The sequence below is a fragment of the Spermophilus citellus genome, assembly GCF_964194105.1.
Source record: "Spermophilus citellus genome assembly, chromosome: 4".
Taxonomy (NCBI): Eukaryota; Metazoa; Chordata; class Mammalia; order Rodentia; family Sciuridae; genus Spermophilus; species Spermophilus citellus.
Window position 1 is genome coordinate 105,090,010 of NC_138185.1, and position 12,955 is coordinate 105,102,964.

Sequence of the window (12,955 nt, forward strand, 5' to 3'; positions counted from 1 at the left end):
CCAAAATAATTGGTCTAAGATCATATACCTAGAAAAGGTAAAGCCAAGATACAAGTCTAGGCACACTGGTTCTGATTTTCATGCTCCTGTCAACTATGCAAAAATTGCCTCTCCAGCTGGGCATGGTGGCACACGCCTATAATCCCAGCAGCTCAGGAGGCTGAGGCAGGGGGACTGCAAATTCAAAGCCACCCTCAGCAACTTAGTGAAGTCCTAAGCAACTTAGTTACCTGTCTCAAAATAAAAAGTCCCCATCTTAAAATAAAAAATACAAAGGGCTAAGGATGTGGCTCAGTGGTTAAGCTCCTGGTTCTTAAAAAAAGAAAAGAAAACCCTTCCTCCCCTTTCAGAATCCAGACATAACTCTAAGGCCCAAGTTCTTTTCTCTATCTCAGCAATAATAAAATACCATAAGGGATCATAAAACTATGTCAGTTTTACAATATTATATATAATTCACCATCAACAAAAAAATGTGAAGTAAATAAGCCAATATTCTGCTCAGGCTCTCATACAAATCAGCAGGGCCCCCAAGAAATCTAACTTTCTGCTGCAATTACCATTAATGAGGCAGAAAAGGAGGAGGAAGCCAGGTTTGATTGGCACTTATATTTCCACTTCCAGTATCCTGATCCCAGCAGAAAGCTAAGATTCCAAACCAATTTACAGCAACAAAAGGACATGAGTTAGACCTCCCTCCACTTCTCCCTTCTGTATTGTCAATGGGGCAGTCAGGGACCTAAGTAAGAGCCAAGACTGTGGTGCAAGCCCGGGCCCCTCTTTTGTTGGAAAGGTGTCACACAGTGCAAGAACATATTCAAGAATCTGAGACAATAACAAAGAGTTAATATTTGAGTCAACAAAGTCCCAGAAAGAGAGCAAAGGTTTGAAAGGGTATTTAAAGAAATAATGGCTAAACACAACTACAAACTCAAGGAATTAAATAAATTCCAAACAGCCCAAACTAAAAGAAGCCCATGCTAACACATATAATAATTAAATGTATAAAAACTGAGCATCATAAACCTTTGGAAACTAAAGATGAAGAAAAAATATTGATAGCTATCAGGGAGAAAAGACTATTACCTATTTCTTAAAAAATCAGTTCTTGGGCTGGGGATGTGGCTCAAGCGGTAGCGCGCTCGCCTGGCATGCTGGATTCGATCCTCAGCACCACATAAAAATAAAATAAAGATGTTGTGTCCACCGAAAACTAAAAAGTAAATTTTAAAAAAAAAATTCCCCCGCCCCCTCTCTCTCTCTCTCTCTCAAAAAAAATCAGTTCGAATGACAGCATATTTCTCATCTTAAACAATGGAGGACAGAAGGAAGCGGCACATTTCTAAAGGACTGAAAGGATTACCAATCATGAATTTTATCTGATGAAAATATCCTTCAGAAAAGGGAAATAAAAGCATTTTCAAATAGAGGAAAATAAGAGAATATATCACAGGGAAAACTATCCTTAAAGAATGACCCTGCACTGTGTGAGTGTATCTTTTCCCCCCACATCCTTGCCAACACTTATTTTGCTTGTATTTTTGATAATTGCCATTCTGGCTGGAGATGAAATTTTAGAGTAGTTTTGAATTGCATTTCTCTAACTGCTAGAGATGATAAACATCTTTTCATGTGTTTATTGGTCGATTGTATTTATTCTTCTGTGAAGTTCTTGTTCAGATCCTTAGCCCATTTATTGATTGAGTTATTTGGGGGTTTTTTTTTGGGGGGGTGTTAAGTTTTTTGACTTCTTCATGTATCATGAAGAATAGTTCTCTATCTGAGGTGTGTGTGCTAAAGATTTCCACTATGGAAAGTAGTATGGAGATTCCTCAGAAAACTTAGAATGGAACTACCATTTGACCCAGCTATTCCACTTCTCAGTTTATTCCCAAAGGACTTAAAATCAATGTACAGTGACACAGCCATATCAATATTATAGCAGCTCAATTCACAATAGCTAAACTATTCAACAGATGCCCTTCAACAGATGAATGGATGAGGAAAATATGGTACATATACCCAATGGAATATTACGCAGCTTAAAGAAGAATGAAATTATGACATTTGTAGGTAAATGGATGGTAGTGAAGAATATCTTGCTAAGTGAAATAAGCCAATCCTAAAAAAACAAAGACCGAATGTTTTCTGGGATAAGCAGATGAAGATCCACAATGGGGGGGTAGGGAGTTGGGGAAGAAAAAAGGAACTTTGGATTGTGCAGAAGGGACTGAGGGCAGGAGCGGCGCTGTGGGAGAGGAAGGACAGTGGAATGAGACAAACATTATTACTCTATATACATGTATAATTACACTAGCGGCGTGACTCTGTACTATGTATAGCCATAGAAACTTGTGCTCCATTTCTGTACAATGTGTCAAAATGCATTCTACTGTCATGTACAACTATTAAAACAATTTTTAAATTTTTTTAAAAATAAAAATTTTAAAAAAAAGAATGACCCTGCACAAAACTCAATTCAAAGTGGATCAAAGATTTAAACACTAGAACAGAAACCCTATGCCTAACAGAAGAAAAAGTAGGCCCAAAACTTCACCATGTTGGCTTAGGATCCTGACTTCCTTAACAAGAAACCTAGAGTGCAAGAAATAAAATCAAGAATCAATAAATGGGATGAATTGAAACTAAAAAACTGCTTCTCAGCAAATAATTAGTAACATGAAGAGACAGCCTACAGAATGAGAGAAAATCTTTACCACATGCACCTCAGATAGATTAATCTCCAGGATATATAAAGAACTCAAAAAACTAACACCAGCTGGGTGCAGAGATACATGCCTATAAACCCAGCAGCTAAGGAGGCTGAGGCAGAATGACTGCAAATTCCAAGGCAGCCTTAGCAATAGCAAGGCACTAAGCAACTCAGTGAGACCCTGTCTCTAAATAAAATAAAAATAGGGCTGGGGATGTGGCTCAGTGGTTGAATATCCCTGAATTCAATTTTCACTACCCCCCCCAAAAAAAAACTTAACAAAAAAAAACTAACCCATTCAATAAATGAGCTAAGGAACTGAACAGACACTTCACAGAAGAAGAAATACAATTGATCAACAAATATATGAAAAAATGTTCAACATCTCCGGCAATTAGAGAAATGCAAATCAACACTACTCTAAGATTTCATCTCACTCTACTCACAATGACAATTATCAAGAATACAAGCAACAATAAATGTTGGCAAGGATGTGGGGAAAAGGTACACTCATATATTGCTGGCGGGATTGCAAACTGGTGCAACCACTATGGAAAGCAGTATGGAGATTCCTCAGAAAATTTGGAATGGAACCACCATTTGACCCAGTTATCTCACTTTTCGGCATATACCCAAAGAACTTAAAATCAACATACTACAGTAACACAGCTACATCAATGTTTATAGCAGCTCAATTCACAATAGCTAAACTATGGAACCAACCTAGATGCCCTTCAACAGATAAATGAATAAAGAAAATGTTGTATATATACACAATGGAATATTACTCAGCCTTAAAAAAGAATGAAATGATAACATTTGCTGGTAAATGGCTGAAACTGGAGACTATCATGCTAAGTGAAATAAACCATTCCCAAAAAACCAAAGGCCAAATGTTTTCTCTGATATGCAGATACTAATACACAATTAGGAGGGGATAGGGCTAAGGAAAAACAGAGGGACTTTGGATTAGGCAGAGGGGAGTGAAGGGAGGAAGGATAGTAGCATGCATCACACATTATTAACCTATATAATATATGATTACACAACAAGTGTGATTCTACAACATGTACAACAAGAAGAATGAGAAGTTATATTCCATTTATGTATGATGTGTAAAAATGCATTCTACTTTCATGTATAACTAATTAGAATTTTAAAATTCAAGAGCCAGCTGTGATGGTGCACAACTATAATTCCAGTAACTTAGGAGGCTGAGGCAAAAGGATCATAAGTCAAAGCCAGCATCAGCAACTTAGCATGGCCCTAAGAAACTCAGAAAGAATATGTCTTAAAATAAAAAGGGCTGGGGGGTTGGGGCTGTAGTTCAGTGGCAAAGCACTTGCCTAGCATGTGTGAGTGAACATAGATGGGCATGGTCAACAGGTTGAGGAAGAAGAATTTCAAGTTCAAGGCCAGCCTCAACAATTTAACACAATCCTGCCTCAAAAAAAATTTTAAATGGGGGAAAGGGGTAATGATGTGGCTCACTTATAAAGCACCCCTGGGTTCGATCCCCAGTACAAAAGAAAAAATAAAGGAAACAAATTAGAAGTATGGCTTTTATATTTCACTCAGTGGTATGTCAAGATAAACAGACTGTGTGATAATTCATGTATAATATAATACCTAAAGCAACTATTAAGAAAACTATGAGAAAATGTGTTCCAAAACACTTTAAATAAATCAAAAGAAAAATCATAAAAAAATGTTCAAGTAATTCATATGAAGACAAGAAAAGCATAAAAAAAGAAACAATAAAAATTTTAAAAATGAAAAGATTTCTTATTATATAAGTGTCAAAATACAGAAATTAAATGACCAAGGCTGGGGTATTAAATGACCAAGTTAAATGACCAAGTATTTATGGAAAAAACAGAACTGAGCTAAAGAGCAGTCCCCTTATCAACAGGAAATACATTCTAAGGTCCTCACTGGATGCCAAAATTATTGATAGCACCAAACCATGTAAATATACTATTTTTTCATAAACGTAACTATGATAAAGTTTAATGCCTTTTCCGTCTTAAATAAAGGCTTATCATGCACTGTGGCTGTAAAGATTACAATTTAATATGTGACAATAAAACTAACATGAATTACTTTTTCTTTCCCAATCATTTCATGGATAAAATATTCTTTTTTTATTTGTTCTAATTAGTTATACATGACAGTAGAATGCATTTTAACACACTGCACACAAATGCAGCATAACATCTCATTCCTCTGGCTGTCCACAGTGCCGAGTCACACTAGTATTATATATAGGATAATAATGTCTGTCTCATTCTACAGTCTTTCCCATTCCCACTACCCCACCCTTCCCCTCACTCCCCTCTCCATAATCCAAAGTTCCTTCATTCTTCCCTACCCTAACCCCCAGTATGGATCAGCATCTGCTTATCAGAGAAATATTTGACTCTGTTTTGGGGGGATTGGCTTATTTCACTTAGCATCATATTCTCTACTTCCATCCATTTATCTGCAAATGCAAATTATTTCATTCTTTTTTAAGTCTGAGTAATATTCCATTGTGTATGTGTACTGCATTTTTCCCACCCACCCACCCACTTTCTTATTAAGTTCAAGGAACTGCTTCATTGCTTCTCTTTGACATACCTGAATTGCCAGCATCAATACTTTTGTGCTTTGGGGCCATTATTAAGTAACTTAAAGACTGAATACAGGAACTACAATACTGCCACAGTTAATCTGATAAAAGACAGCTACTAATTGACCTATGGAGATGTAGCATACACAACATAAGATATGCTGGACAAAAAGATTACTGGATTAATGGGTAAGATGAAATAGGATGGGGGAAATTTACTTCACACTACTCATAGTAACATGCAATTTAAACTCATGATTACTTATACCTGGAATTTTCCATGTAATATTTTCAGTAAATATGGTTTACTGCAAGTAACTGAAACAGTAGAAAGCAAAACCACACAAGCGAGAGGGACTACTATTTGCTATGTGCAAGAATCTCATTCTACATGAGGATATAGGTAGGCTGACAATAAAAGAAAAAAAAGATATACCATGTAAACATTAATATAACAGATTGATATTACTATAGTGGTAATATACTTTTAGAACAGTAAAATCCAGAGCAAAGAAAACTAGTAGAGGTGAAAAATCAGATAATGATAAAACTATCATTCCAAACTAACATAAAACATTCTAAATACATTCTAAATAAAACATTCTAAAAACATTCTAAATATGTACATACCCAACAACAGACACTCAAGATAAATGAAGAAAAAACTGATTTGAAAGGAAAAAAAAGCATCCAAAATTATAGTTGAGGATTTCTAAACCACTCACTCAGCAACTAATATAATTATCAGACAAAAAAATCAACAACTATATGAAAGAATTGAACAATGCAATCAACCAACAAGAGGTAATGACATACACAGAACAATTTATTCAACAGTTAAAAAAAATGTTTTGAAAGACCCTCAGAATATTTACCATACTAACTCATATTCTGAGCCACAGAATAAACTTCTGCAAATACAACTTAAATCATACAAAAAAATATTCTCTGACCATAATGAGGTCAAACTATCAATTAGTAACATTTACAACAGGAAAATATCTGACCTCTTAAAATTAAACGCCTTCTACATAGTCAAAGAGCATCAAGGAAGAATGAAAAAAAAATTAATACATAAAAATAAATTCAAATAAAAAGATGACATACCAAAATATTAGATATAGCTTAAAAGCAAGTCTGAGAGGGAAATTTATCATGCTAAATGTTTACAGAAGGTCTCAAAGCAGCAAGCCCCTAAAAATACACACACACACACACACACACACACACACACCAAAAAAAAAAAAAACACAGAAAATGAACAAAAAAACCTGAAGCCAAATGGGGGGGGGGGGTTAGTAATTAAAAAACAATGCAAATGAAACTGAAAACAGAACAACAGTATGAAAAAATCAATGAAATAAAAATCTTATTCTTTAAAAAAATCAAAATTGACCTCTAGCAACACTGAGAATGATGAAAAACACAAATCACATCAGGAATGGAATAGGATCATCATTACAGATCATGCATTTATATAAAAAAAAATTATGTATTAGAGAGAAAATACAGGAGACAACCTCACTTCATAAAAAGCCTATCTTGCAAAAATGAACCCAATCCAGCAAGAAAGGCATTAATCTCTTTTAACAACTTAATCATCTCTTGAAGATCCCACCAACTCTCAATAACATTAGATAAGGAATCAAATTTCAACATGAGTTTGGTACACACAAACCATGCAAATATTTTATACAAAACTTAAAATGGATCACAGATTTAAATGTAAAATGTAAAGCTATTAAACTTTTAGGAAATAAGAAAAATCTTCAGAGTCTATGGTCACACAGTGATTCCTCAGATTTAACAACAAAAGAATGATCCAAAAAAGAAGGTTAAGCAATTATAACTCATTAAAATTGGAAACCCATGCTCTGAAGAAAATAACAGGCTGATTTAAAAAAAAAAAATCTGTCAAAGGACTAGTGTCTATAATATATAGAGCTCCCTTAAAACTCATAAGTAATATCACAAACAAACCAAGTAGAAAACGTGCAAACCCCAAAAACCACCTTTCACTGAAGAGGATGGCAAATAAAAATGTAATGTTCAACCTCATTAATCATCTCAGGAAAATGCATACTAAAACTCCAATGTAGATTAGCTACAATAAAATATTACAACAACACTATATGTTAGTAAAGCCTGCAGGGAACGTGTGCTTAAAAGGGTTGTAGGTAAAATGAAGGAAGAAAATGTACCCAGAGGTTCATTGCCAGAGTGCCTGCAGGTTTGGTTACACATGGCCACCTCCATCTTGGGACATCGCCAGGGACTGAGGGGCCAGGGTACCTGCAGCTTGCCATCTTGGGGCAAAGCTGACTCTGTCTGGAGACACGGGCCAGGGCCTGGAGGTCTGTTATCAGGGTGCCTCAGGATTTGGCTGCACCTGAGGTCTTCCAGCTGGGAGCACTAGCAACCAGAATTTAAATTATGAGAAGCTGAATGGGTAATCAGCAGTGGATTGTAAGTACCTGAGACAAAGAAAGCTCAGTACACCCCGCCCTTTTTTTCTTTTTTGAATATTGTCTATACAGGGAGAGTTAGTGGATTGGAATTGTTGGCGGGGCTATAGTTTCGGGGCCGAAAATCCACTCTGCGGGAGCCGCCATTTGCTTTCTGCATGCTGTCTTGATGGCCCTGTCTACACGGTCCAGCTGCCGCATCTAGAGACTGGAACTGGGCTGCGTGCCGAGCCCTGTCCTCCGAAGGCTGGACCACGGCCTCAAGTGCCTCGGTTGCCTGTTCCCTGCTGCACCTTGGGGCAGAGCCTGCTCTGGGGTCATTCGGCATCCCTCTGCGAGGGGACAGGCGCGGCGGCAGCCGCTTGGGCCCTCTGCGGCGGCACTGCTAAGGTCGCAGACAAGCGCGGCGCCCAAGAGCGCGGCCCAGAGGTAGAGGCGACGGCAGCAGAGTTTCAGTTCTAGAAATCTGGACTGGAAACAGAAGCAGCAGTTTGTATAACCCCAAGATCTTGCTTATGCCAGGAAACTGTAAGGGTAACATGAATAACATTGAGGAGGTCTAACATGACGGCAGGCGCGGAGAGATCAAGTCTCTGACCTCTTCAACTGCGCGGGCATAGGGAGCTGTAAATTATCTGAAGCCTATTTGCTCAGGATTACTAGGCAATGCTGAGCTGACGTGGAGCTAGGGCGTACACTTTGGGCCCCTCAGAAAACACACACTGAGCACGAATTTGCTGAATTTAAGCCCCGGATCGCCTGCTTCTCGTGACTCAGCACTAATGATCCTGCTAAAACAACTAGTCGGCCCACCTGATCTCACAGAGGTAAAAGCCAACTGAGCACCATAGCCAGACCCAGGGAATCAGGAGTGACGTGGGACTAGCGGAGCAGAACCCCCGGTTATCGCTCCCACCAGGGCTGACAACAGAGGTCCCTTGCACCAGCTACCAGGGGAGTTGCTACCTAAGGGCAAACAAATTCGCTGGGGGTCCTCAGCCCCAAGCCCTACAAACTTAGGGTCCGAGGGAGGCAAACAGAAAGGGTGTGCCCAGGCATCCGTGAAAACAGGGCTCCCAGGAGCAGCAGACCCGGCGTGTAGCCAGTAATGTGGTAAGCGTGAGAGGTGAGTGGGGCCTGGATTCAGGAACCAAAAGAGAAGGACCTAGGCACTCAGGACTGGAGACTCGCACAGTCTGGGAAGAAGAGCTGACGCACAGTGATTGGTTCCCACCTATCACAAGGAGAAGCCTGGCCCAGTGGGCATAGCTCCACCTACTGGAAGAGAAGTGAATCGAGCTCTATAACTGCATTTATTATTATTACTATTTTTTTTAATGATTATTATTAGTATTTTTTTTATTCTCACTTTTTGTAGTTGATGTTGTTGTTGTTCTTTAACTTTCTTATTAATGGTTTCAATTTTTTTAATTCTTTTTATTCTATTATTATTATCATTTTTTAAACTTCAATTTCCATTTTTCTATTATCATTATAATTTTTTTTGTTTGCTTTAAATTTTTATTATTTCATTTTTTCTTTCTTTCTTTTCACGTTCTTTTCTTTTGTCTTTTCATTTCTTTTCAATTTTCTTATTCCCCCTCTCTTGAATTCCACCTGCCTACACTCACTCTATTTAGTCACTTCTTCCCTTCCCTTCTAATACCTCTCCTCCCAAGCATCAAATAAATTTATAAGAGTAAACAGTAACTCAGCAGTCAAACAGAACAAGAAGTATCATGAGCATAAAAAAGCAAGGAAGAAAAGGAGTACAAACAATGAAAGACAGCCTAAATATTCAGGAGGACCTGGAGTCATCAGAAAAATGGCCATATAAAGAACTCAAGGAACACCTTAAACAGATGGAAAGGAACCTTAAAGAGCACATTGAAAATGAATTACATAAACAGATAAAAGAAGAAGTTAAGCATCTTTATCAGGAGATAGAGATTATAAAAAAAACCAAACAATAATTCTAGAAATGAAGGAAACGATAAACCAAATTAAAAACTCAATCGAGAGTATCACTAACAGAGTGGACCAAGTAGAAGACAGAACGTCAGATAATGAAGACAAAATATATCATCTTGAAAAGAGTCTAGCCAACTCAGATAGACTGGTAAAAAATCACGAGAAAAACATCTAAGAGATTTGGGATAATTTAAAAAAATCAAACTTACGAGTCATCGGGACAGAGGAAGGCACAGAGATTCATGCCAAGGGAATGAGTAACTTGCTGAAGGAAATAATTACAGAAAACTTTCCAGAAATAAAAAAGGAAACAGATATACAAATTGTAGATGCATACAGGACACCGAGCACACAAAATCACAGTAAACCAACGCCAAGACACACTGTTATGAAGCTATCCAATACACAGAACAAAGAGAAAATATTAAAAGCTACAAGACAAAAGAGGCAGATTACATTTAGGGGTAAACCAATAAGGTTGACAACGGATTTTTCATCACAGACGCTGAAAGTGAGAAGATCCTGGAACAACGTATTTCAAACACTGAAAGACAATGGGTGCCAACCAAGAATTCTGTATCCAGCAAAATTAAGCTTCAGATACGACAACGAAATAAAAATCTTTCATGACAAACAAAAGCTAAAAGAATTTGTAGCCAGAAAACCAGCATTGCAAAGCGTCTTGAGCAAAACTCTACACGAGGAAGAAATGGAAAACGATGACCAAAACCATCAGCGGTAAGTGCCTCGGTAAAGACAGAGGACGGGGGGAAAGCTAATCATGGAGAAACAAACTAAATTAGGGGAAAAAAAAGAGATAAATAATCAAACATGGCAGGAAGTACAAACCATATATCAATAGTAACTTTAAACGTTAATGGCTTAAACTCTCCAATAAAGCGACATAGGCTGGTAACATGGATTAAAAAAACAAATCCAACAATACGCTGCCTCCAGGAGACACATCTGATTGGAAAAGACATACACAGGCTCAAGGTAAAAGGTTGGGAAAAAATTTACCAAGCACACGGTCCTCGTAAGCAAGCAGGGGTGGCCATTCTCATATCGAATAAAATCGACTTCAAGACTAAGTTAATCAAAAGGGATAAGGAAGGACATTATATACTGTTGAAAGGAACCATTCACCAACAAGACATAACAACTATCAATATTTATGCACCAAATAATGGCGCTGCGACGTTCATAAAACAAACTCTCCTCAAGTTCAAGAATCAAATAGACCACAACACAATAATCATGGGTGACTTCAACACACCTCTCTCACCATTGGACAGATCCTCCAAACAAAAGTTGAATAAAGAAACTATTGACCTCAATATCACAATCAATAACCTAGACTTAACTGACATATATCAACCATCATCAAGTGGATATACTTTTTTCTCAGCAGCACATGGAACCTTCTCAAAAATAGATCATATATTATGCCATAGGGCAACCCTCACTAAATATAAAGGGGTTGAGATAATACCATGCACTTTATCAGATCATAATGGAATGAAACTGGAAATCAATGATAAAAGAAGGAAGGAAAAATCCTACATCACATGTACAATGAACAATACGTTACTGAATGATCAATGGGTTACAGATGACATAAAGGAGGAAATCAAAAAATTCTTAGAGATAAATGAAAATACAGACACAACATATCGGAATCTATGGGACACAATGAAATCAGTTTTGAGAGGGAAATTCATCGCCTGGAGGTCATTCCTCAAAAAAAGCAAAAACCAACAAATAAATGAGCTCACACTTCATCCCAAAGCCCTAGAAAAGGAAGAGCAAAACAATAGCAAATGTAGCAGAAGGCAAGAATTAATTAAAATCAGAGCAGAAATCAATGAAACTGAAACAAAAGAAACTATTGAAAAAATTAACAAAACAAAAAGTTGGTTTTTTGAAAAAATAAATAAGATCGACAGACCCCTAGCCATACTAACGAAGAGAAGAAGAGAGAGAACTCAAATTACTAACATACGGGATGAAAAAGGCAATATTACAACACACGCTTCAGAAATACAGAAAACAATTAGAAATTATTTTGAAAACCTATATTCCAATAAAATAGAAGATAGTGAAGACATAGATAAATTCCTTAAGTCATATGATTTGCCCAGACTGAGTCAGGAGGAAACTCACAACTTAAACAGACCAATATCAATAGATGAAATAGAAGAAGCAATCAAAAGACTTCCAACCAAGAAAAGCCCAGGACCGGATGGGTATACAGCGGAGTTTTACAAAACCTTTAAAGAAGAATTAATACCAATACTTTTCAAGTTATTTCAGGAAATCGAAAAAGAGGGAGCTCTTCCAAATTCATTCTATGAGGCCAACATCACCCTGATTCAGAAACCAAAGACACCTCAAAGAAAGAAAACTACAGACCAATATCTCTAATGAACCTAGATGCAAAAATCCTCAATAAAATTCTGGCGAATCGGATACAAAGGCACATCAAAAAAATTGTGCACCATGATCAAGTAGGATTCATCCCTGGGATGCAAGGATGGTTCAATATACGGAAATCAATAAATGTTATTCACCACATCAATAGACTTAAAGATAAGAACCATACGATCATCTCGATAGACGCAGAAAAAGCATTTGACAAAGTACAGCATCCCTTTATGTTCAAAACATTAGAAAGACTAGGGATAACAGGAACTTACCTCGACATTGTAAAAGCTATCTATGCTAAGCCTCAGGCTAGCATCATTCTGAATGGAGAAAAATTGAAGGCATTCCCTCTAAAATCTGGAACAAGACAGGGATGCCCGCTATCACCACTTCTATTCAATATAGTTCTCGAAACACTGGCCAGAGCAATTAGACAGATGAAAGAAATTAAAGGCATAAAAATTGGAAAAGAAGAACTTAAATTATCACTATTTGCAGATGACATGATTCTATACCTAGAAGACCCAAAAGGGTCTACAAAAAAACTATTAGAACTAATAAATGAATTCAGCAAAGTGGCAGGATATAAAATCAACACACATAAATCAAAGGCATTTCTGTATATCAGCGACAAAACTTCTGAAACGGAAATGAGGAAAAACACTCCATTCAAAATATCCTCAAAAAAAATAAAATACTTGGGAATCAACCTAACAAAAGAGGTGAAAGACCTATACAATGAAAACTACAGAACCCTAAAGAAAGAAATAG

General features: G+C 37.2%; 1 protein-coding gene across 10 annotated transcripts in view; it reads right to left on the reverse strand.

Moving 5' to 3' along the window:
• The window catches only part of SCAPER (S-phase cyclin A associated protein in the ER), a 488,938-nt gene that overhangs the window by 332,194 nt on the left and 143,789 nt on the right, over window positions 1-12,955 (reverse strand). The window lies entirely within an intron of this gene.